General features: G+C 41.6%; 1 long non-coding RNA gene across 1 annotated transcript in view; it reads right to left on the bottom strand.

The window, feature by feature from the left end:
• LOC132827366 (uncharacterized) overlaps positions 1-15,064 on the bottom strand; it is a 55,327-nt gene extending 40,263 nt beyond the window's left edge. The window contains exons 1-3 of the long non-coding RNA XR_009645990.1: positions 15,032-15,064; positions 14,777-14,896; positions 13,791-13,862 (exon numbers count right to left, since the gene is read on the bottom strand). This is a non-coding gene — a long non-coding RNA (uncharacterized LOC132827366). The remainder of the gene's footprint in view (positions 1-13,790; positions 13,863-14,776; positions 14,897-15,031) is intronic.
• Positions 15,065-27,109: the final 12,045 nt, after the last annotated feature.

The raw sequence follows: 27,109 nt of genomic DNA, 5'->3' as shown, positions 1-27,109 counted from the left end.
CTGTGATTCATTGAGCAGCATCTTAGAGTCCACAGCCTCAACAATCTGGGAGAACAAGGGGAGCAAATGTATGTGGACATTGCCACTTGCATGTTCTCATCCAAGTCACTTACTGTCCTGCTATTCAATCTCCATTCTTTCACTGTCACTGGGTCAAAGTCCCAGAAACCCATTCTTGACAGCATGAAGGTGGCTCTGCGCCATATAGACTGCAATGGTTCAAATAGTGGCTTACAACTCCCTAGTCAACAGAAAGTCATGGGAATAATATTTGCTGGATTTACCAATGACACTCGGATCTTACAAATGATTATATGAAACATCACTATCACAAAACCGCCGTATGTATGATTTATGCAGTTTGTCCTAATCATAATTTATGATAAATTTGCTTTGTAATAGATGGATAACATGGCTATCTTTATATCAGGTTGCTCTTGGGTTTAGTCACATTTATCAGATATGATGTTTCAACTGCCCAAAGTGTCTACGTATCTAAGTTTTCCTTTTATAAAATGATGTTTCTACAACTGTAGAATTACAAAGATGTTATCAGTATTCTGTTTTTGGTTTGCAAAGTTTATTCCAAAATAACTTGACCTTCTTTTGCCCAAGATTTACATGCAGTAAAGTAATTTTTTTAAGCATTCAAAGATTGAAACATTCTTTGTATTGATCTGCTGGTCATGTTGGAAGTGCTTCAACACAGGAACATGTCAAGAAGTTTATCGCATAGAACACCATTTTTCTATTAGTCTTCCTATAGCACAGTACTGAGTATCAGTTCCTAATCTTAGTAGCTATTATGTTTCACTAACTCATTTTGGTCAGGACCTTCTCAGTTCCCCACTGATCAGTAAATGAATAGATTTTCATAAAAGTTTGCTCTCTTTTTCAGCCTCAACATTTCTAATTGTTGGTGACATTGAAATACAGTCATATTTGAGAATAAATGAAAATGGATATTTGTAGTGGTAAAATAATCCTTGTGGTATTTGTCTTACTTGCCTGAAACATCACTGATTGGAAGCAAAGAGATCTGACATAAACAAGTCCATTCAGACGGGTACCCTTGCTGGTTATTATTAATGAACTGTGGGCAGCATATTGATGGCTTTCATACATAATCATGGCGATTCTCAAAGACATCAGTATTTCAAGAATTACCTTCTCTTTATTGCTGAGAGTAAACAAACATTTCTGGAAGAAACAAGAGCGCCTTGCTGTATAAAAATGATCCGCAGAGAAACCAGTGACACTTCCATCCCTCTTGAAAACATGAAGAGGAATGTTGGTGTTGTCTTCTCACCCTTTGCTGAGTTAATTGGAATTGATTGCATTCCACATTCCATGGTATACATTATAATTGGTGATAAGGAATACTATCTGCTCATCACTCTATAAAACGATGTCCTAAATTGATTTGAATCTTTTAAATTTTCTTTTAGAATTGTTGTCTGTTTATCAATCAATGCAGGGAGATGCATTACCAATGGACATTTTAATTGGCAGACAGGTGAAGCAGAACTGCTCTTATTCCACTTTCATTTCTGCCATTTATTTGTTCACACATTTGATTCTGTCCAACGTCATAGGCGACAAATCATTTCTGATCTCCTGATGCAAATTAAAGCCAAGTTAAAATAAACATTTTTTCCTAGTGGTGGCTAGACGGTTGATGGGTGGGGGGGGGAGGGGTGGGCAGGGTAGAGGTGAGGTGAGGCAACGGAAAACTGAAAACAGATGAAATGCAATTGCTATGCAACTCCAGTGAGTGAACGCTGCCAGTGCTAATCCTGTCCATGTCCATTAATTTGCTATCAATAATGTATGAATTGAAATCCCATATTCCCCCAGTGAAACACTGAACGCTGAGCATCCTGCAAAATGGAAAAAACAGTGTCCAGCAGCAAGCAATGCACACAGGAGACTGTAGTCAAAGAACAATGGCCCAGTTTCATGCTGGGATTTATTAAGCTTGTGAGCAAGTGTTCGTTTGTTCTCAATCACGCGTTTTGAAACGGCCTCAGTTACGTACATACAGAGATTAAAATATGTGCACACATGTTGTTTAAGTGGTTTATTATCCATAAACATGAAACGATTTGTTGAAAGTATCACAGCTTTTTTTTTGGCAATGCAACCTTTTGCTAAAGCTTTGCCTAACTGATGTGTATAAAAAGCTTATTAATGTATATGAGGCTTCCAGAATAGTAGGACAAACATTTATAATGCTTTATCTGTCTTGGAGGCAAGATTATACTGATTACATCTTGCAAATGCTTCGTATTTGGTATGCTGGTTAACTTATGATCTATGTGCGCTTAAAATCCCCCATCTGTGAAGAAAATTCTAAGTTAGATTGCCAGCAACATGAAGGCCATAGCTAGTTACCATCCCACTATTACTAATACTGAGATTTGGTATGCAAATACATCAATTGAAATGACTGTATAAAGGGGCACTGTTAAATATACAGGAATTGAATTACCCCTTGGAGCACTGATATGAACATTATTGCTGGCACAAAACATGCTTTTATCAGTCAAGCAGAAATCAGTGTTGGGCCACAAGTTTAAGTGGTTTATTATCCATAAACACCAGTCCCTGATGTATTCTCTATTTTTATAACATTTGTCCCTTTGAAAAAGTCTGAGGTTTTGTTTGTTTTTTTAACAATTGTGGCTGTATCAGTTCACACGTAGTCTATGCCTTCAGAGTGACACATACACTGAGGTTTTTTGAAGCACTCCAAATCTACACAAAAAAATTTTGATGAATCATAGAATCCCTACAGTGTGGAAACACACCATTCTGCCAATCGAGTCCACACTGATCCTCCAAAGAATATCCCATCCCAACCCAACTCCCCAGAGTTTTAAAGGAATTAACCCACATTTCCTCTGGGATCGGGCAGCTCAGTGGCTCAGTGGTTAGCACTGCTGCCTCACAGCCAGGGATCCAGACTTGATTCCACCTTTGGGCAACTGCTTGCGTGGGAGTTTGTATATTTTCCCTGTCTCTGTGAAGCTTCCCTCTGGGTGATCCAGTTTCCTCACACAGTCCAAAGATGTGCAGGTTAGGTGGATCGTCCATGCTAAATTACCCATAGTGTCCAGGGATGTGCTGTCTAAGTGGGTTAGCCATGGGGAATTTCAGGGTTATAGGGATAGGGGTAGGGGGTGGGTCTGGGTGAGATGCTCTTTGGAGGGTCAGTGTGGAATCAATGGGCCAAATGGCCTGCTTTCACACTGTAAGGATTCTATGATTCCAAGACATTTTTGCAAGACGTATGATGGAGACCTAAACTACCAGTTGTAGATCACCATTTGATGTGAATTTTGATAGTGCTTTACTATGTAAGGACACTTACAATGACCTCTGCCACATTCTACAAAATATAACACAAGACAGGATTATGTATGTTTGATGGAAATTGCTGGTGTAATCAGTTCCCCCTTCAAGGCAAGTTTTGGTTTCTAAATCAGTCAATTTTGTATCTACTTGTAAAAAAATCTAGATATATAAATTGCATTTAAAAAGTTGTAATCAAGCAGCAAATAAGACTGCAGAAAGCATACTGTTACTGTATAGATTTTTTTTAAATTGCTATTTTTGAGGTATAACAGGGGACGGGGAGATCAATAAATAGTAGTCTGAACTCTCAGAACAGCAACATGACCTTTCAGGGCAACGCAAAGGAACATATGCATAACATTAGCAGTGTGTTTAAAGTCAAGAAAAATGCCCATAATTTATAGAAACCAACAGAGAAGAACTCTATTCTTGTATTTGGCAACCTTGGCAATTCTTTTCCTTTTCTTGTTCAGTGCTTTCTGGAAGTTTTAAGTACTTTTAAACGAATAACCTTGGAATAAATAAAAATCTTCAACACTAAAGGCTCTCCAGTATAATTTCCAGCCTGTTATCTGAACCAAAAGTGACATTTTTAATCAACGATCCTGATGAGCAGAGTCTGATTATAGAGTTTTAACTAAAGTTAATCTCAACTGCTTTGATAATTTGTTTAACATGGAGTCTCTCTGGTCTTTTCCTTGCTTTACTGGATATCTTAATCTGAAGGTCAGTAACCTTTGACATCACTGTAGTTGCAGTGATCTCTGCCCAAACCAAGGGAATTGTAGCAGACTTTGATTCATCTACATTAAAGTTACATGTGCACGCTTTGTTTCCCCTATTTTGTACCCAAAGTGTGCCTGTGCACATTCTGAAGTTTATCCAAATATGCATACAAAAACTGGATTATTAATAGGTTTTATACACTTACAGACATTCCACTCAATACTTTTACATTTATATGAAATTTATTGCTTTAAGCTTTGCAGTGTATAAACCTTTTGAAGCCAGTTTGTTTAATAACCCAGCTAAAACTTTCAAATGTTCATTGTCGTAATTGCTTCAGTATCTGATTGCACTACTGACAAAAATTATGGGTGTTCTACTTATTTCCTTTGGCCATTTATGACATTCAAACAAATATTTTTGACACTTGATCCTCTTGTTTATCCCTAATGGAAATTAGAACTTGTAAGTAATAATTTTCAAAACAATCTCAGCTTTTTTACACAGAATTTTCCTCCTACTTGTTTCTTTGTAGCTTTTCTGCTCATTGAGGGGAGAAATGTTCATGATGGGGGTGGATCTTTTCCTCCTCTCAAGAATTTCAAGAAGAATTCTCAGATATTTCTCTGTTAATTGCAGAGCAAGGTTCCCTCAACCCAGTTGGGTTATGCTCATAAGGCTTGACATGAGCAAATACTTGCCTCTTCCTATCAAAGTTTTTTTATCCTCATATGTTTATGTAGCTGTTTTGTTTATGGCATGAACTGTTCTATTAAATATGTTGGATGCACCATCAAACTGAAGTTCCATTTGACAACTCAGGTGGATACAAATAATCCCATGCTACTATTCAAAGTAGATTAGAAGATTTCTCTCGAGCATCCTGACCAATATTTATCTATAAATGCTACAAAAACAGAATTGGCTGGTCAGTTTAACGTTGCTATTCGTGGGAAGAGTTTTCTACATGCAAGTTGGATACCAAATTTCCAAGAAGACAACAGCGTCTTCACAAGTACCTCACTGGCAGCAAAGTACTTTGGGGTTGTAAGCAGTGCTGTATATGTATCTGCAAGACTTTCTTTTTCTCGCTATTATTTTCCTTTCCTCTGCTTCAACAACATACATTAGCCTAAAAAAACAATTTGTAGGCCACCCAACTGACAATTTTTCCCTCTTGCACACATCAGTTCATGACATTTTGGGTGCGATTGTCCACAAAAGCATTGATAGAGGCAGTTCTGTGTGTCGTGCCAGGACCATGAAACAGGATTAAAACTGTTTGAACTAATTAAACAATGCAGCTTACAACCAGCAGAAGAATCTCTCTTCCCATCAATTTAGGCTAAATGTGAACTCTGGTTCAGAATGTGTTGGCACAAGATTAACTCTAATCTAAAAACATCCCTGACAAGATAGAAAACAAAAGAACTGCAGATGCTGGAAATCAGAAACACAAACAGAAATTGCTGGAAAAGCTCAGCAGGTCTGGCAGCATCTGTGAAGAGAAATCAGAGTTCGCGTTCTGGGTTCAATGACACTTCCTCAGAACCGACAAGGTAGGTTAGGTCAGACATCTACTTTTCTCCCCATTTAAGAATAAAATTGTATAGCTAATTCAAATTCATAGGCCTCCTAAATTAGACTAGATTCCCTACAGTGTGGAAACAGGCCCGTCGGCCCAACAAGTCCACACCGACCCTCTGAAGAGTAACCCACCAAGTCCCAATTCCTTTTGACTAATGCATCTAACACTATGGGTAATTTAGCATGGCCGATTTACCTGGCCTGCACATCTTTGGACTGTACAAGGAAACCAGAGCACCTGGAGGAAACCCACGCAGACATGGGGAGAACGTGCAAATGCCACACAGATAGTCGCCAAGGCTGGAATCGAACCTGGGACCCTGATGCTGGGAGGCAGCAGTGCTAACCACTGAGCCACCGTGCCACTCCACCAGCAGATTTGGTCACATTGGTTCCCAGAATGTCTGAACATCGCTCTATGTTTGAAAAAGCTTTGAATAAGAAGATTCAGAAAATGTGTGCTAGTTCTGTACATTGATAGCAGTATGCTTCGTCAAGTCTGTGCTGTTGCCTGTTTGTAAAATGCCAGACATTTGTAATTGGATATAAAGGAGACCACTTTTTTTTCTAACTGCACGAGGAAAGAAAAGGTGGTCAGCAACAGTATGAAAACTACTAATATGATTACAGGTAATACGAAATAAGCAAAATGTTGAATTATTATGATACATTTAAAGTAGAAGTAGAGGTTAGCATACCATTCATGCTCAGAAAAACTATCTTCGATTAGTGACAGACACTCACCAAAATGAATGTAAGTGACCAAACAATGGTGAAAAAAGTAGTGGCACTGAGGGATGTCAAACCACCAGGACTAGATGAATTCCTTGCTAGGATTTAAAGTAGATCTGAACATTGCAGATACACAAGTTGTTATCATTGAAAATTTGTAAGGTCAGTTCAGGAATCGTTCCTTTAGATTGCAAGATTCTGGATGTTGTTCCATTACTTGAAAAATGTGAGAGAATGAAGTCCGTTATTTAATAAATGAGAGACAGTGAAATTAATAAATTAACTTAACATCTAGACACCCAGTTTGGGTTCTGCCAGGGCACTCAGCTCCTGATCTCATTACGATCTTGCTTCAAACATAGACAAAAGAGCAGAATTCCAGAATTGAGATGAGAATAATTAACCTGGACGTCAAGGCTGATTGTCATAGAGTCATAGAGATGTACAGCATGGAAACAGACCCTTCAGTCCAACCCATCCATGCCAACCAGATATCCCAACCCAATCTAGTCCCACCTGCCAGCACACAGCTCATATCCCTCCAAACCCTTCCTATTCATATACCCATCCAAATGTCTCTTAAATGTTGCAATTGTACCAGCCTCTACCACATCCTCTGGCAGCTCATTCCATACAAGTACCACCCTCTGCATGAAAACGTTGCCCCTTAGGTCTCTTTTATATCTTTCCCCTCTCATCCTAAACCTATGCCCTCTAGTTCTGGACTCCCTGACCCCAGGGAAAAGACTTTGTCTATTTATCCTATCCATGCCCCTCATAATTTTGTAAACATCTATAAGGTCACCCCTCAGCCTCCGACGCTCCAGGGAAAACAGCCCCAGCCTGTTCAGTCTCTCCCTGTAGCTCAGATCCTCCAACCCTGGCAACACCCTTGTAAATCTTTTCTGAACCCTTTCAAGTTTCACAACATCATTCTGATAGGAAGGAGATCAGAATTGCACACAATATTCTAACAGTGGCCTAACCAATGTCCTGTACAGCTGCAACATGACCTCCCAACTCCTGTAATCAATACTCTGACCAATAAAGAGCAACATACCAAACGCCTTCTTCATTATCCTATCTACCTGCGTCTCTACTTTCAAGGAGCTATGAACCTGCACTCCAAGGTCTCTTTGTTCAGCAACACTCCCTAGGACCTTACCATTAAGTGTATACATCCTGTTCAGATTTGCTTTCCCAAAATGCAGCACCTCGCATTTATCTGAATTAAACTCCATCTGCCACTTCTCAGCCCATTGGCCCATCTGGTCCAGATCCTGTTGTAATCTGAGGTAACCCTCTTCGCTACCCACTACACCTCCAATTTTGGTGTCATCTGCAAACTTACGAACTGTACCTCTTATGCTCACATACAAATCACTTATATAAATGACAAAAAGTAGAGGACTCAGCACCGATCCTTGTGGCACTCCACTGGTCACAGACCTCCAGTCTGAAAAACAACCCTCCACTACCACCTTCTGTCTTCTACCTTTGAGCCAGTTCTGTATCCAAATGGCTAGTTCCCCCTGTATTCCATGAGATCCAACCTTGCTAATCAGTCCCCCATGAGGAACCTTGTCAAACGCCTTACTGAAGTCCATATAGATCACATGTACTGCTCTGTCCTCATCAATCTTCTTTGTTACTTCTTCAATAAACGCTATCAAGTTTGTGAGACATGATTTCCCACACACAAAGCCATGTTGACTATCCCTAACCAGTCCTTGTACAGAGAACATAGAACATAGAAAAGTACAGCGCAGTACAGGCCCTTCAGCCCTCGATGTTGTGACGACCGAAGCCTACCTAACCGACACTAGCCCAATTACCTCCATATGCTTATCCAATGCCCGCTTAAATGACCATAAAGAGGAGAGTCCACCACTGCTACTGGCAGGGCATTCCATGAACTCACAACCCGCTGAGTAAAGAATCTACCCCTAACATCTGTCCTATACATACCACCCTTGAATTTAAAGCTGTGTCCCCTAGTAACAGCTGACTCCATTAGCGGAAAAAGGTTCTCACTGTCAACCCTATCTAAACCCCTAATCATCTTGTACACCTCTATCAAATCTCCCTTAAACCTTCTTTTCTCCAATGAGAACAGCCCCAAGTGCCTCAGCCTTTCCTCATACGATCTTCCTACCATGCCAGGCAACATCCTGGTAAACCTCCTCTGCACTCGTTCCAATGCCTCCACATCCTTCCTATAGTATGGCGACCAAAACTGCACACAATAATCCAGATGAGGCCGCACCAGAGTCTTATACAACTGCAACATGACCTCAGGACTCCGGAACTCAATTCCTCTACCAATAAAGCCCAGTACACCATATGTCTTTCCAAATACATGTACATCCTGTCCCTCAGGATTCCATCCAACAACTTGCCCACCACGGAGGTCAGGCTCACTGGTCTATAGTTCCCTGGCTTGTCCTTACCACCCTTCTTAAACGGTGGCACCACGTTTGCCAACCTCCAGTCTTCTGGCACCTTACCTGTGACTATCGATGATACAAATATCTCAGCAAGAGGCCCAGCAATCACTTTTCTAGCTTCCCACAGAGTTCTCGGGTACACCTGATTGGGTCCTGGGGATTTATCCACTTTTAATCATTTCAAGACATCCAGCACTTCCCCCTTTGTAATCTGGACATTTTGCAAGATGTCACCATCTATTTCCCTACATTCTATATCTTCCATATCCTTTTCCACAGTAAATACAGATGTAAAATATTCATTGAGTATTTCCTCCATTTTCTGCGGCTCCACACAAAGGCCGCCTTGCTGATCTTTGAGGGGCCCTGTTCTTTCCCTAGTTACCCTTTTATCCTTAATATATTTGTAAAAACTCTTTGGATTCTCCTTAATTCTATTTGTCAAAGCTATCTCACATCCCCATTTTGCCTTCCTGATTTCCTTCTTAAGTATACTCCTACTTTCTTTATACTCTTCTAAGGATTCACTCGATCTATCCTGTCTATACCTGACATATGCTTCCTTCTTTTTCTTAACCAAACCCTCAATTTCTTTAGTCATCCAGCATTCCCTATACCTACCAGCCCTCCCTTTCATCCTGACAGGAATATACTTTCAAAGTTTGTGAGAAGATTTGTAGCTAGGGTGCTCATTGTTGTGATTCTGTGATTCCCCCCGCAATTTCATCAACAGATCACAGAAGCGCTTCACAGGAGGCTCCCAAGCACTGAGGATGTCACCTAGACAGGGGACAAAACGTCTGCAACACAAATTCCCAGCTCGGCGAACAGAACCACAACAGGAATGTACTTCCTCTGGATTCTTGTTATCACATTTCTGAAGGCTTCCCATTTTCCAACTGTCTGTTTACCTGCAAGCATCTGCCTCCAATCAGCTTTCGAAAGTTCTTGCCTAATACCGTCAAAATTGGTCTTTCTCCAATTTAGAACTTCAACTTTTAGATCTGGTCTATCCTTTTCCATCACTATTTTAAACCTAATAGAATTATGGTCGCTGGCCCCAGTATGCTCCCCCACTGACACCTCAGTCACCTGCCCTGCCTTATTTCCCAAGAGTAGGTCAAGTTTTGCACCTTCTCTAGTAAGTACATCCACATACTGAATCAGAAAATTGTCTTGTACACACTTAAGAAATTCCTCTCCATCTAAACCTTTAACACTATCGCAGTCCCAGTTGATGTTTGGAAAGTTAAAATTGCCTACATAACTACCCTATTATTCTTACAGATAGCTGAGATCTCCTTACAAGTTTGTTTTTCAATTTCCCTCTGACTATTGGGGGAGGGGGTCTATATTACAATCCCAATAAGGTGATCATCCCTTTCTTATTTCTCAGTTCCACCCAAATAACTTCCCTGGATGTATTTCCGGGAATATCCTCCCTCAGCACAGCTGTAATGCTATCCCTTATCAAAAACGCCACTCCCCCTCCTCTCTTGCCTCCCTTTCTATCTTTCCTGTAGCATTTGTATCCTGGAACATTAAGCTACCAGTCCTGTCTATCCCTGAGCCATGTTTCAGTAATTGCTATGATATCCCAGTCCCATGTTCCTAACCACGACCTGAGTTGATCTGCCTTCCCTGTTAGGCCCCTTGCATTGAAATAAATGCAGTTTAATTTATGAGTCCTACCTTGTCCCTGCCTGCCCTGACTGTATGACTCACTTATGTTCTCAGCTGTACCCATCTCAGATCGATCGCTTTCCTCACTATCTCCCTGGGTCCCACCCCCACACCTTACTAGTTTAAATCCTCGCAAGCAGTTCTAGCAAATTTCCCTGCCAGTATATTAATCCTCTTCCAATTTAGGTGCAATCCGTCCTTCTTATACAGGTCACTTCTACTCCAAAAGAGATTCCAATGATCCAAAAATGTGAATCCTTCTCCCATACACCAGCTCCTCAGCCATGCATTCATCTGCTCTATCCTCCTATTTCTGCCCTCACTAGCTTGTAGCACTGGGAGTAATCCAGATATTACTACCCTTGAGGACCTCCTTTTTAAATTCCAGCCTAACTCTCTGTAATCTCCCTTCAGAATCTCAACCTTTTCCCTTCCTATATCATTGGTTTCAATGTGAACAATGAACTCTTGCTGGCCCCTCTCCCCCGTGAGAACACTCTGCACCCTCTCTGAGACATCCTTGATCCTGGCACCAGGGAAACAACACACCTTTCTGCTTTTTCTCTGCTAGCCACAGAAACGTCTGTCTGTACCTCTGACTACAGAATCTCCTAACACAATTCATCTCTTGGAAGCCAATGTACCCTTCGTTACATTAGAGCCAGTCTCAATACCAGAAGCTTGGCTGTTTGTGCTACATTCCCCTGAGAATCCATCACCCCCTACATTTTCCAAAACAGCATACCTGTTTGAAATGGGTATATCCACAAAAGACTCCTGCCCTAGGTGCCGGCCTCTCTCACCCTTCCTCGAGTTAACCCATCTATGTGACTGCATCTGAGACATTCCCCCCTTCCTGTAACTGCCATCCATCACATACTGTTGCTGCTGCAAATTCCTCATCGCTTCTGTTTCTCCAACCGATCCACTCGATCCGATAAGATTCGCATCCAACAGCATTTATGGCAGACATAATCCGCAGTAACCCATAAACGGTGGCACAGTGGTTAGCACTGCTGCCTCACAATGCCAGAGACCTGGGTTCAATTCCTGCCTCAGGTGACTGACTGTGTGGAGTTTGCACATTCTCCCCCTGCCTGTGTGGGTTTCCTCCGGGTGTTCTGGTTTCCTCCCACAGACCAAAAATGTGCAGGTTAGGTGAATTGGCCATGCTAAATTGCCCATAGTGTTAGATGTAGGGGAATGGGTCTGGGTGGGTTGCGCTTCGGTAGGTCAGTGTAGACTTGGGCCGAATGGCCTGTTCTCACACTGTCAGTAATCTAATCTGACATATCACTACAAAGGCCATTTTTGCTCCTTCACAATCTACAGACCCAGAAAATAACACTGTCTTATTCTTCTACAAACACTGCCCCAGGTTAAATTAATAGCTATAGTTTATATTTTAAGTTTAATCAAGAGACCTATCTCCAAAAACATATAATCAAGAAAGAATCCACTATACTCACTATTGCAGCCTTTCTCTTGGACAGACTTAAAACAACAATTAACTTATCTGATTCTGTGCTGTGAACTTGGCCCAACAATTCCTCCAAGGTTAGTTGTGAACTTCACTGCTTGTTAATTTGCCCAGATGCATTCCGATGTCCAGCAATACATGAATTCAAACAGTAAAGGCGGTAACTGTGCAGGTTCTCTCTCTCCCTCTCTCTCTCCTGCACTGTCCTCACCATGTGCTTCCTTTGTCTGCCCTTCTCCCTTTTAAACTGCTGTTGTTTTGACTTTTCTTTTCCCAAAGTTCCAAAATAATGCAACAGCATATAAAACAGTAATTGCTGCTCCTGGAATTTGAGGAAATCACCTCCAACACCTAAAATACCTCAAAAAAAGGAGCAGCTCTTACAGCCATAAATTTTTCTCGTCCTCCATCTTGGATTACTGACACTAGAATCAATAGGAATCGGGGGGATTTTGTTTGCTGGTCAGAGTGATACCTGGCACATTGGAAGATGGTTGTGGTTGATGGAGGTCAGTCATCTTAGCACAAGGACATCTCTGCAAGAGTTCCTCAGGTTAGGGCCCTTGGCACAAACTATCTTCAGCTGTTTCATAAATAACCTTTGCTCAAAGAGTCACAAATGGTGATATTCTTGATGCCTGATGAAGGGCTTTTGCCTGAAACATTGATTTTCCTACTCCTCGGATGCTGCCTGACCTGTCGTACTTTTCCAGACCCACATTAATCTTGACTCTAATCTCCAGCATCTGCATTACCCACTTTTGCTGAGATATTCATACAACGTTCAGTAGGATTCTCAGACTCTGAAGCAATCCATGTCCAAATGCAACAATACATGGGCTGACAAGTGGTAAGTATCATTTACACCACACCAACGCAAACAAAGAGAATCTAACCATCATCTCTTGACACTCAATAGTGTTACCATCACTGAAATCCCCAACATCATCCTGCAGGTTGGTATTGACCAGAATCTAATCTGGACTAGGCATATAAATGCAATGGCTCCAAGGACAGGTCAGAGGCTAGGAATCCTGTAGCGAGTAACTCACCTCCTGACTACCTACACCTAGTTCACTATCTATAAAACAAAAGTCAGGAGTGTAATGGAATACTCCCCACTCGCTGGATGTGTGCACCTGCAAAAATACTCAGGAAGCTTGATCTTGTCCAGGAGAAAGCAGCCAATTTGATAGGCACTCCCTCTACAGAAAGTTCTGCAGAAATTTATCAAGCCTCCTTAGATAGCACCTTCCAAACACATGACGATGTTCCATCCATAAGGACAAGGGCAGCAGATACATAAGTACACCATCACCTGCAAGTTTCCCTCCAATCACTCACCATCCTGACTTAGAAATACAGCATAGTTCCTTCAGTGTTGCTCAGTGAAAATCCTGAACTTCCCTCCCTAATGGCATTGTGGGTCTACTTACAGGACATGGACTGCAGCAGTTCAAAAGAAGGAAGCTCACAGAACCTTCTCAAGAGCAACTATGGGCAGAGAATAAATACTGGCCCAGCCAGCAACACTCACATTGCATAAACAAATAAAAAACACACATCCGTGCCTGATCCTTCCATTCTCCTGGAGGAGCTAGCTTTCATGGTGACATGCATCTCAGTCAGCCAGCTAACATTGCTGAGATGGTTCTAGCTGCAAAGGTCACATTTCTCCACGAAGTCTTGGTGCCTGTCTTGAATGCCTAGTTACAATATTGCAAACTTTTTTAAAAAGAAAGCTCATTTGTCTTTAGAATTTTCAGAAGGAATCTTACAGAATTGCTCCCAGAAATCACATGGATAGCTTTTTGGATTCAGTTTGTCTTGAGACCATTCTGTACTTGTCTCTGGAAGAAATCACAAAAGACATTTTTAAATTCAATATTTCCAAGGAAAACAAAAGCTCCTTGACAATGGCTCCCTGGACATGTGAAGGGCTTTTCCTATCTCACCAGAAGTATGAGATTTCCGGTTTCTTCCTGCAGTCCAAGATGTGCAGGTTAGGTGGATTGGCCATGCTAAATTGTCGATAGTATCCAGGGATGTGTGGGTTAGGTGGATTGGCCATGCTAAATTGTCGATAGTATCCAGGGATGTGTGGGTTAGGTGGATTGGCCATGCTAAATTGCCCATAGTATCCAGGGATGTGCAGGTTAGGTGGATTGGCCATGCTAAATTACCCATAGTATCCAGGGATGTGCAGGTTAGGTGGATTGGCCATGCTAAATTGTCGCTAGTATCCAGGAAAGTGTGGGTTAGGTGGATTGGCCATGCTAAATTGTCCCATAGTATCCAGGGATGTGCAGGTTAGGTGGATTGGCCATGCTAAATTGTCGATAGTATCCAGGGATGTGTGGGTTAGGTGGATTGGCCATGCTAAATTGTCGATAGTATCCAGGGATGTGCAGGTTAGGTGGATTGGCCATGCTAAATTGTCCCATAGTATCCAGGGATGTGCAGGTTAGGTGGATTGGCCATGCTAAATTGCCCATAGTATCCAGGGATGTGCAGGTTAGGTAAATAAGCCATGGGGAATGCAGGGTTACCGGGATGGGGTAGGTCTGGGTGGGCTGCTCTTCAAAGGGGCAGTGTGGACTTGATGGGCCGAATGGTCTGCTTCCACACAGCAGGGATTCAATCGTTTAAGTTTTTATCTATATCAAGGTCTGAGTGTGGGCAACCACTTTTGCACAGTAACATTTTGAAGCAAGAACAACAACTTACAATGCTGTAAAAGCAAAACACAGGAGCATTTACTCACTTGCAGGGCCAGTCCAGTTCAGTCCACCTGTGGGAGCACTCACCAATGACTCCAAAAGCCATTGCAGTCATTGAATTCTGACTTCAAGTTTTCAACTCAGTCACTTCAAGTGTGCCAGACCTGCAATGATAGTGGTGAGTGACCTCATTTTCATCTTCATATGCAACTTTTTATTGTTATTTTAAATTATTGTCATGCATTTTAGATGATATATTTATCACGTTTTACCAAGATAACTTCCAGCAATAAACTCACTTTTTTTTCTTGCAGAAATCATCAAACTGTGCTGCTGCCTTTTATTTTTCAAATTTCAATTTGAAAACTCTTAGGGAATTACAAAGGAGATCAGACAAATATGAAATTCATGAGCCACTCTGAGGATACATCTGGTATAAAATCATATTATATATTTATAATAAGCTCAAATAACAACATTTTAACTAGGCATTCCTGACAGTTTCATTGCCTATGAACATAAGTTCCAAGATCTCAATTTCTTGAACCTTAATGGATCAACTCTTCTTTCTAAATACTTGTAGCTATGGGTCATCAAGTAGACAGGAATTTTTCACTTCTTATCTGTAACCTACTCCTGGAAGCAGATATACAAGGCATGCATCTTCATAAAAAGATACGCACATGTTCACTTACAAATAGGACACAGACTGCTCTGCAGAAATATCATGGGTGGAAAATATAGATAAAAGGGAACAAACTCTTTCAATCAAGAGTCCAAACCACAAGGGCAAATAAGGCAGCTCTCTCAAGTTGAACAAAGTTGTTGCTTGAATCATAAGTTCTTCTTTTTAGCCTCTTTGAGTGTTGATATTTTTTTCCATTCACAGAAGGTGAGAAAGAGAGACAGATCTGCTGTCTTTGCTTGCAGATTTCTAGAGGTCTATGTTCAACCGTTGCTCAGATCTGTAACTCGACTTCAATCAAACCCAAAAGCCGTTGCCTGACAGCTTTTCATCCCAAAATCTCCTCGTGCCAGCTTTTCTCCAAACCTTATTCTCCAAATTACATGACACTCACATTGTGGTACATTCTCTGCCATGCAGCAGAGTCCATACTTATAGTCTCTGCAAAAGATAAACAAAGTTGCTGCACATTTTCCCTGGATGATTACATAACGTATAGTACCTAGAGCACCAAACCAGGCCACTCAGCCCAAGAAGCCCAGGCCAGTTTGACATTTCCGTAAGCCTGTTCCCTACCTTCTGAAACAAACTCGTTAAATATACCAAGATGGTCAGTAAAGTTACTTTATTAAATATTACATATTAGCCTGCAGGCACATATTAAACTTATACAGGATAGTCAATGTCTTCCTTGTCTGCTTCCAGCTGTTGGTATACAACTTATTCATGTACTCTATGATTTTTTTATTGCAGGTCAGTCATCTCCTCCAAACAGTGCGTAGTTGCTACAGATCTTCCGACAGTAAGATTTCTAAAGCATTGTCATTAACTAAGCTGTTCAGCTACCAGCTATTTAGATATCAGCTACTGCAGGTTAACTTTAAGGATAGACAGCAGCAAATCTGCCTTAATTTTGTGCTGCTAGTGCTGTATTATTGCTAAGATCCACCAGGAGCACAACCAAATGAGATGGTAATATACTATGATGCAAAGTCACCCACTTGCCCCTCACATGTATATTGCACAAAGGATAGTAGTACAAGTGCTGCTCTGCTTTGTATTATCATCCCCAATTCCTTCCACTTTAAATATTAACCAGCTGGATCTTAACAGATTCCAGATGTTTTCCCTGCATTACCTGACCTGGAAGTCTATTCCATACTTAGATCACCATTTGTGTGCATGAACAACATCCTCACATGGTGTTGCCAACCCTCCTGGTATCTCCAGAGATTAAAGATTAACGAGCAAGACACTTCAATTACCATATTTTTCATTTATTATAATAATATTGGAAGTGGGGAAGGAAGACTATAAATAGTCAAGAGGTCTCCATTCAGAAAAAGAAAAGTCTGTTTGTGTAATAATAGTGTGCTAGAGGGTGAAAGTGTTGGTTAAGTAATGTCAGGACAACAGGCAGGAGTTCAGACAATACAACCTCCTGGAAACCAGCCAGGTAAAGTTGGCGACTGTGTCCTGACTTTAGGTCTAAGTTTGTTGTGAACTTGGTTAAACCCAAATCTCCTTGCCCTGTCATCATGATTAACTTCAGGACAATATTGTGGGTCTACCTTTCAAGTAAGGACTTGCTGATTTACTACTTGCATTCCAATACTCACATCACCTCATGTTTCGAGTAAATATGCTCGATGAGTTACTTTGTGCAGAGAAGTATTCATGAAAATGGAGATTATTAAAGTGTAAAGGGTCAATGTCAATATGTAAATAAGACAATAAGATCATCTACTTCGTTGGGGTGTGATGTAGCGATGTAGCTTATGGCAAACAAAAGAATAATGGTTGACCCTACATCAAAAGATGCTTGCAATGTTTATCAGCCTTTGTCTTGCGGACCCAGCTTCAGTATAATTAATGAGGGGCTGACAATATGCTAATGATTTAAAAGATTTAAGAATCCAGTTGCACGGCATAAGTGGCAAACAAAATGTTGTGATGAGTGGAATTAGACAGCCTGTCGACAGTATGCTAGAGATGAAGAAGTACTCCTTACCATCGAGAACAGCAATGCATCTTTTGACTCCCAAAGGCAGCCAGCCAAGAAGAAAGATAAAGAGCTTGATATGCACTAACTATCAAAATTGTCAGTCTCCCAAGTGAAGCAGATTAGAAACTACTGTATGAAAGTGTTTAATGATGTCTGCATACAGAATGAAGAGAAGCTAGTCATCATTAAGAAGCCCAGCAAAGTCACTGGGGAAGGACCAGCAGCTTCATGGTATCTTAGCCTGCATTGTGATAAAATCAAAGTGTAACTCAGGGGTGGATAGTGTGAGGACTTGCCTCCGATACAGAGGCAGTCCACTGACCAGGAAGGACATAAGTGTAATGGATGCACTGGGAGCACCAGAACTGGCAGAGTCTTTAAACACAATGATGCACGCTGCAATCAACATACCCTCAGGAGCCCTGAGAGGCTTAATTCTCTGGCACGAGAGACTGACAGTAGAGATCTGCGAGAGCAAGTTGGTTAAAAAAAATTCAATTAATCGTTAGTGTGTAATGTGAAACTTTGACCTACATTGTATCCATTTTGTTATGATTACCCTGTGCACATTTGATGGTTTTCCATTGAATAAAGGGACACAAGTTTAAAATGCATACTAATCTTTAAAGCTGTAGTTGTTAAAATTTCACAATTTACAGTTCTTCTTTGCAAGAATTACTACAGTAATTTTAGGCTTATAATGACCATCAAATGTAATTGCGATTCCTTTCCAACATATTATTCAACTGTTACATTGGAGCTGCGCTCACAGCCAATGACAACACACATTCAAATAAACTGATCCATGATTTATGGTTTGGTCCATGCTGTCATTATTTGTGAATGCAACCTGCAGACTACAACATGATAGAAATAACATTTATGGGCCTTATTGTATAAATACCAATTTGCCTCCACAAGGTGAATTTTCATCTTCTATGCTCATAGTAAAAGGAAAAATTCTTCCCCACTGCTCAAAAAGCTTTGAAGTATCTCTGATTTCTGTTGCATATGATACCGTGCCACCCACTACCTGCTTGTGGCTGAGGTAATTTGCTGCCACCATCTGCTTTTATTTGCCTGGATTTGAAGGCCTACCTTTTTTTTACAGGTGTTGGACGAAAATGACAAGTGCATCTTAACAAGAGCATCATTCTGGATCAGTTCAGGCAGCATCCGAGGAGCAGTAAAATCGACGTTTCGGGCAAAAGCCCTTCATCAGGAATAAAGGCAGTGAGCCTGAAGCGTGGAGAGATAAGCTAGAGGAGGGTGGGGGTGGGGAGAAAGTAGCATAGAGTACAATAGGTGAGTGGGAGAGGGGATGAAGGTGATAGGTCGAGGGCGGGGGGAGGGTGGAGTTGATAGGTGGAAAAGAAGATAGGCAGGAAGGACAAGTCATGGGGACAGTGCTGAGCTGGAAGTTTGGAATTAGGGTAAGGTGGGGGAAGGGGAAATGAGGAAACTGTTGAAGTCCACATTGATGCCCTGAGGTTGAAGTGTTCCGAGGCGGAAGATGAGGCGTTCTTCCTCCAGGCGTCTGGTGGTGAGGGAGCAGCAGTGAAGGAGGCCCAGGACCTCCATGTCCTCAGCAGAGTTGGGGGGGGGGGGGTGGAGTTGAAATGTTGGGCTACAGGGCGGTGTGGTTGATTGGTGCGGATGTCCCGGAGATGTTCCCTAAAATGCTCTGCTAGGAGGCACCCAGTCTCCCCAATGTAGAGGAGACCACATCAGGAGCAACAGATAGAATAAATGATATTAGTGGATGTGCAGGTAAAACCTTGATGGATGTGGAAGGCTCCTTTAGGGCCTTGGATGGAGTTGAGGGAGGAGGTGTGAGCGCAGGTTTTGCAGTTCCTGCGGTGGCAGAGGAAGGTGCCAGGATGGGAGGGTGGGTTGTAGGGGGGGTGTCTTTGAACGGGTTGAACAGTCTTTGCAGAAGGAGGAAAGGGGTGGGGAGGGAAATATATCCCTGGTGGTGGGGTCGTTTTGGAGGTGGCAGAATTGTCGGTGGATGATTTGGTTTATGCGAAGGTTGGTAGGGTAGAAGGTGAGCACCAGGGGTGTTCTGTCCTTATTACAGTTGGAGGGGTGGGGTCTGAGGGTGGAGGTGCGGGATGTGGACGAGATGTGTTGGAGGGCAGCTTGAACCACGTGGGAAGGGAAATTGCAGTCTCTAAAGAAGGAGGCCATCTGGTGTGTTCTGTGGTAGAACTGGTCCTCCTGGGAGCAGATACATTGGAGGCGGAGGAATTGGGGATACGGGATGGCATTTTTGCAAGAGGTAGGGTGGGAAGAGGTGTAATCCAGGTAGCTGTGGGAGTCGGTGGGTTTGTAAAACATGTCAGTGTCAAGTCGGTCCCACACTCCTCAGATCCTGCCTGAACTGCTGTGCTCTTCCAGCACCACTAATCCAGAATCTGCTTTCAAGCATCTGCAGTCATTGTTTTTATCTTAAACAAAGAGCAGTTTTGTTGAAAGCAATCCGGCACAAGTTACATGAGTAAGTTAGATATTGTTGCAAAGACTATTGGAAAACACATGAATATCACCGGACAAGCTCCTAAGATGTTCTGCCTTTCATCACCCAAGTCCTTACAACATCTGCAGATTGGGTGGAGCCTAATACAGTCTCCAACATTAACCCTTTCAGAAACATTACCTATCCAACAAGATCTTGATTAAACTGTGGCGAGAATGAATATTTTTGTAAATCTTTGTACAGTAGCACCTCAACATACAAACGACCCCGTTCACGAACAAATCGGTTTACGAACAGGATTGTATGTAAAATTTTGCTTCAACGTACGTACAAAATTCAAGGTACAAACGAAGGTACAAACGGGATTGTGACCCTGGGCCAACATATGGGCTTGGAGGTCGACGAGGATGATGTGGCGGAGCTGGTGGAGGACCATAGACAAGAACTCAGCACAGAAGATCTTGTTGAATTGCAACAGGAGCAGGTGAAGGTTATGCAGCAGTAGCATTCTGAGGAGGAGGAAGACGAGAGGGAAGATGTATCAAGTGTTCAAATCAAAGTCATATGTAGCAATTGGAGTGAAGTGCAGGCTTTTGTTGAGAGGCCGCATCCTAACAAAACTGCGACCAACAGAGCAGTAAACATTTTAAATGACAATGTGATGTCCCACTTTCAGAAAATTCTGCAACAAAGTAAAAAACAAATTTCTCTGGATCGTTTTCTTGTGGCAACACCCACCTCCAAGAGACAAAAAAGAGAAAAGACTCCAGAAATATCTGAACAAGTGCCCGACATTCTTCTGGAAGGGGACTGTCCTTCGAGGAAGTAGTCCTCCTCTTCCTCTCCTCCTCCACCATCCACCCGTGCCAGCAACTAACAACCACAAAGGTCAAGTGCAGTACCATTATCAGTTTTATTTTAGTGATAAGAGTATCTTTCAACAGTTAAGGTTATTTTAAATTTCAATGCCACAAATAATGAAAATAACGTTAAAAAAGTATGTTTTCAGGGCTGGGGAACAGCTCAATTGGAATTGCATTAATTCAAATGGGAAAAACTGATTCAGTTCGGGAACTTTACGGTTCGTGAACCGGGTGCCGGAACGGATTAAGTTCATAAGATGGGGTGCTACTGCACTTTATGTTTGGAAAGTACTGAAGGGCTGTGGAGAGAAAATATGGACAAGTTATTTGGATAGCTCTTATAGGGAGGTAAGACAGGGATTATAGATGGGTGGCATGGTGGCATAGCGGTTAGCACTGCTACTTCACAGCGCCAAAGACCCGGGTTCAATTCCCGCCTCAGGCGACTGACTGTGTGGAGTTTGCACATTCTCCCCGTGTCTGCGTGGGTTTTCTCTGGGTGCTCTGGTTTCCTCCCACAGTCCAAAGATGTGTGGGTCAGGTGAATTGGCTGTGATAAATTGCCCATAGTGTTAGGTTAGGGGTATGGGTGGGTTGCACTTCAACGGGTTGGTGTGGACTTGTTGGGCTGAAGGGCCTGTTTCCATTCTGTAAGTAATCTAATACTGTCCTTCTGTGTTATTTTGGTCAAAGAATCATTGACCATATTCTTTTTATTACTGAGGTAACTGAGGTAACTGGACTTCTAATCAACCACAAGTCCTTCTTGAAAGCAGTTCTTTTTTCTTAACTGATTTTGGGATGTGGGAGTCCCTGACTAGGCCAGCATTTAGTCACCTTCCATAGTTGCCCTGAGAAAGTGGTGGTGAGCTGTCTTTTTGAACCAGTCCAGATGCTGTTGGTAAACCCACAATACCAATCAGTGAGGGAGCTCTAGGACTTTGACAAAATGACACTGAAGGAACAGCAATGTGTTTTCAAGGTAAGAGGTGCGTGGTTGTGAAGAGAACGTGCAGGAGGTGGTGTTCCCATGTGTTTGCTGTCCTTGTGGATCAAGATGGAAGTGTGTTGAAATGAGCTGAAAATGTGTTGCTGGAAAAGTTCAGCAGGTCAGGCAGCATCCAAAGAGCAGGAGAATCGACGTTTCGGGCATGAGCCCTCCTGAAGAAGGGCTCATGCCCGAAACGTCGATTCTCCTGCTCTTTGGATGCTGCCTGACCTGCTGCGCTTTTCCAGCAACACATTTTCAGCTCTGATCTCCAGCATCTGCAGTCCTCACTTTCTCCTGTGTTGAGATGAAGAAGGCTCACTAGAACCAAAACATTAACTCTGGTTTCTCTCCACAGATGCAGACCTGATGTGTTTTTCCAGTAATTTCTGGTTTTGTTTCTGATTTTCAGCATCTGCAGTTGTTTCGGTTTTTTGGAAGTGGTCCTGATGCTTTGACATCTAAAGTGTGTCTAGGATAGTTTCCTCTGGCAATGTCATGGATGCAACAAGGGAGCAAGCAATGTTAAATCCAGTAATGAGCAATAGGCCTAATCTAATTAGTGACCTAAGTTGTGCTTGAGCATTTGTCAAATAGTGATCATAACATGGTCAAGTTTCACGTTACATTTGTTAGACACAAGTAAAGATTGGATCCAAGAGTTTTGGGTTTAAGTAAGGCAGACTTAACAGAATGGGGCAAAAACTGTCCACAGTAAACTCCATTAATAAGGAAAACAACTGAGCAACAGTGTAGACTGTTCCGAGAAACATTTAATGCTATTCAGAAGCAAGAGAAGGAGAAGTTCCACCTCAAAAAAAGAAACAACCATGGACAGCATAAAATTAAAAGGAAGAGTTTATAAAAATGTATCGAACAGTATAGATCCCACAGAATGAAACAAATACAAAGACCTATAAACAATCATAAAACAATTTGAATTGGCCACGCTAAATTGCCCATAGTGTTAGGTAAGGGGTAAATGTATGGGTGGGTTGCACTTCGGCGGGTCGCACTTCGGCGGGTCGGTGTGGACTTGTTGGGCCGAAGGGCCTGTTTCCACACTGTAAGTAATCTAATCTAAAAAACAATTTATAATAGCAGCTAAAAAAGATTACAAAAGGAAACTTGCAAGAGGCATAAAAGATGATCAGAAGATATTTTATCGCTATGTAAAGGGAAAGCGGTTAGCCTGACATCTGGGGTGGGGAAATTGCTGGAGTGTATAATCGAGAATAGACTTTAAAAATGTTAGAGAGCCAGCATGGATTCATGAAAGGTAGTCATGCCTGACAAACTTCCTTGAATTCTTTGAAGAGGGGACAAAGATGGTGGATAGAGGTAAGTTGATGGATGTAGGAGCAAATTACTACATGTGCTGGAATCTGTACAGAAAGCAACAAAGGTCGGAGATCACAGTGGGTCAGTAGGCATCCACGGAGAGAGAGCAAACTAATATTTCAAGTCTGGATAACTCTTCATCTGAACTGAAGTGAGTAATTGAAATTTGGAACTCTTTTCCTCTAACGGTGGTCGATGCTAATTCAATTGTTAAATTTAAATATGAGATAAACAAATTTTTATTAAGCGAGAATATCTTGGGATATGGGCCCAAGGCAGGAGTTTGAAATTAGGCCACAGACCAAGCATGATCTCACTGAATGGCAAAACAAGCTCAAAGGGCCAAATGGCTTCCTCCTGTTCCTATGTTCCTTTGTTCTCCCTATAACCCTTGATCCCCTTACAAATCAAAACTTATCTACCTCTGTCATAAACACACTCAATGAGTCCACAGCTCTCTGTGGCAATGAGTTCCACAGATTCCTTATCTTCTGTCTGAAGGAATTCCTCACCCCAGTTCTAAAGGATCGTCCTTTTACTCTGAAGCTGTGCCCTCCTTCAAACTTAAATAGTCCTCTGTTATTCTAGTTATGGGTCAGGTTAATTGTGCTATTGCCTACCACCACTTAGATGAAACCAGTTAACTCACTTGGGACTGATGATTGAGCATCTACCTTTCATGATCTGTACTATTCAGTAACTCACTACATACACGGGGCATGCAAGACTTTTTTATTGTTGCCATGAAATTTCTGCCAGACTTACTCAAAGAAGACTACCACACTGTCACAATGATCCAGTTGATTTTCAGCATCACTATCTAATTTAGCCTGTTGAGGGAGCGGTGTTCCAAAAGCTAGTGCTTCCAAATAAACCTATTGGACTATAACCTGGTGTTGTGTTTTAACTTTATCCAATTTATGTTACATTTAACAGAGAGTCTGCATAGATTTGCAAAAGATTACTGCTGGCAAGGATTAGCTGCAGATTAGTTTCGTTCTCTATGACTGAATTGACCATTGAAGTGTTAAGATTGAATAAGTATCTCACCACTCAACTGAATGTCATTGACAAAGTCAATGACAAGCTCAACTCCACCTCCTTTTTTTTTCCCCTGCTGATGTGGACTGCCAGGGGTTTTCACCTACCTTTCAGAATGCCCACTGTGAACTGCTGCCATTGCTGAAGCAGTTATATCGCATCTATAAACTGTGATTTTCTCCGAGGGCTCTCCTAACATTGCTTCTTCTAGTGCCTTCACAATTACAGCCCACAGTTGTTTAGGAACTGCAGCCAAATGGTGGGTCTGGGCTTTTGGCCAAGTCAAGAATACTGATACTTCTGTTGCTGTAAATGCAAAAAATATGTAGCTCGTGGTATGGTTGAGATGTGTAGATAATAAATAAATGCTACTGATTTGTCAGCATTGGGATATCCATATGTTTACTTTACAAATATTTCACCTACAAATTTTATGGCAACATTAAACACAAATGTAATCCTAATAAAGTCTCAGAGCCTTGCAAACCCCATGTATGTACTGAATAGTACAGATCATGAAAGGTAGATGTTCAATCATCAGTCCCAAGTGAGTTAACTGGTTTCATCTAAGTGGTGGTGGGCAATAGCACAATTAACCTGACCCATAACTAGACCAACCACTTAAATGTTCTGGCCACAACAGGAGACCAGAGAGTGGGAATTCTGCAATGAATTCTGATTTTGTACTGCCTGTCCATCATGTACCAGGTACAAGTCAGGAGTGTGATGGAATACTCCCCATTTGCCTGGGTGAGTGTAACTCCAACAACACTCAAGAAGCTTGACACTATCCAGGACAAAGCAGTTCCCCTGATGGACACTCTGACCACCTCTCTTAACATTATAGATGTTTCGGCTGCGGATGCACAGTGGCAGCAGAGTCTGAAATCTACAAAATACACTACAAGAATGCACCAAGATTCCTGCAACAACATCTTCCAATAATTGACCATCTAGAATGACAAAGGCAGCAGAGAAGTAGGAATATCACCCCCTGGATGTTCCTCTTCTTCAAGCCACACACCATCTGGACTTGCAAATTCTATCACCATTTCTTCACTGTTGGTGTGTCAAAATCCTGGAATTCCCACTCTTACAGCATAGTATCCACAACCAATGTGCTGCAATGGTTCAAGAAGGTAGATCGTCACCATCGTTTCAAGTGCAATTAGGAATATGCAAAAACCAAATTTTTTTTAAATGTGCAGCTTTTGCCTTTGGAAATGTAAACATAGATAACTGGTTAATAGTGATGATATATGGATGTTGAGTAAGAACAAAATGTGGCTCAATTTCAATGTATCCTACTATCGAATCATGCAAGACCATTCAACCTTTGGCTAATTGAGTTCCAGTGTAATGCCTTATGATGTTTTCCTACATTAAAGAAACATACTATGTTACAACGGCCCCTTTCCACCTTCTGACTTGCTTCCTCAGCTGCAAACATCAGACAGAACCAGTCTGTGATTTTAGGAGTAGACCCTTACCATTTCCTTTCATTAATTTACTGGGCAACTTCTGTCTAATTGTTCACACAGGTAAGTGATTTTTCTCAAGTGACCTGGGGATTTTGAGTCAAATATGCCAGGTGCACCTGTATGTTTGAAAATTGCTAGTATCCTCTTGAAGCCAGCTCTATCTATAAGATGGACAATGATAGACAAGGGCTGAAAATGTGTTGCGCTTTTCCAGCAACACATTTTCAGCTCTGATCTCCAGCATCTGCAGACCTCACTTTCTCCTCAATGATAGACAAGGCACTGCACACAGATGGCTGAAAACTATCTGCTCTGTCAGGGTCTGTTTCCTCACTTTCAAGTGACCAATGACCAAGGGAAGGACCAAGAACATGCTATAAAGTCATGTTAAAGTTCTCATTGAAGTGTAGTAGTATTGACATTAATAAATGGAAGGAGCTTGCTTCAAATCCCTCAAAATAGTGATAACGTGTCCATCAAACTGCATCACAATTTGAGTCCAAATGCCTTAATGATGAAGCAGAGAGGCAACAGAGAAGGGAAGGGAAAGAAAATATCCTGTACTGCCTTGTTAGATATCCTGCTCCATATACTCAAAGATCCACGGTTCAATAATCCAGCTGTTCAGTTGCACAAATACTCACAGCAGAAGAGAATAATGAGCCTGTGGAATTCACTGCCTCAGAAAGCATTGAATATTTTCAAAACAAATTATGTATAGTTCTATAGTTCTTAGAACTAAAGGGATCAAAAGGTCTGAGGAGAAAGTTGGAACAGTTGGGTGATCAGCCATGATCACATTGATTGGCAGAGCAGGCTCAAGAGACCCATGTTTCTAGAAACCTACCACCTGAGTAGACTATGATCCTTATATTAGTGGACAGCCCACAATGACAGTTCAAAGGTGCTTCATTACTTCAGTGTTCTGAGATATCATGAGATTATTCAAAGTGCTATGTAAACGCAAGTTTTTCTTTCTTTTTGTTATCACAATCCCCACAGAGACTAATAAATTAAAAAATCAAACTCCCAAACAACCCCATTGGAACAAAAATCATGGTTTTCTATTTTTAAAACATTTGCTGTGACAATCAGCCCAAAATTTAAAAAAAACATGGACTAACAGGCAAATTGTATTCAGTTGAAAAAATAAATTACACTTTAAGTAGCCAGTATTAAAAAAGAGAAGTCTCACAGATTTATTGGTCATTTCCACAAGTATATTAGACTTCCTTTAAGATGGTAAGACCATAGACATTGGAGCAGAAGTAGGACATTCAGCCCATTGAGTCTGCTCAATCATTCAATGAGGTCATGGCTGATATGATCATTCTCAACACCCTCAACTCTACTTTCTTGTCTTTTACCTATAACCCTTGATTCCATGACTGATTAAAAATCTGCCTACCTCACCTTTGAGTATACTTGAAGACCTAGCTGGTTGGAAAGATTTTCACAACGCTAGTTACCACGGTGGCTCAGTGGCTAGCACTA

Source organism: Hemiscyllium ocellatum, chromosome 24 (genome assembly GCF_020745735.1).
Source record: "Hemiscyllium ocellatum isolate sHemOce1 chromosome 24, sHemOce1.pat.X.cur, whole genome shotgun sequence".
Lineage (NCBI taxonomy): Eukaryota > Metazoa > Chordata > Chondrichthyes > Orectolobiformes > Hemiscylliidae > Hemiscyllium > Hemiscyllium ocellatum.
This window is presented reverse-complemented; position numbering and strand designations above follow the sequence as displayed.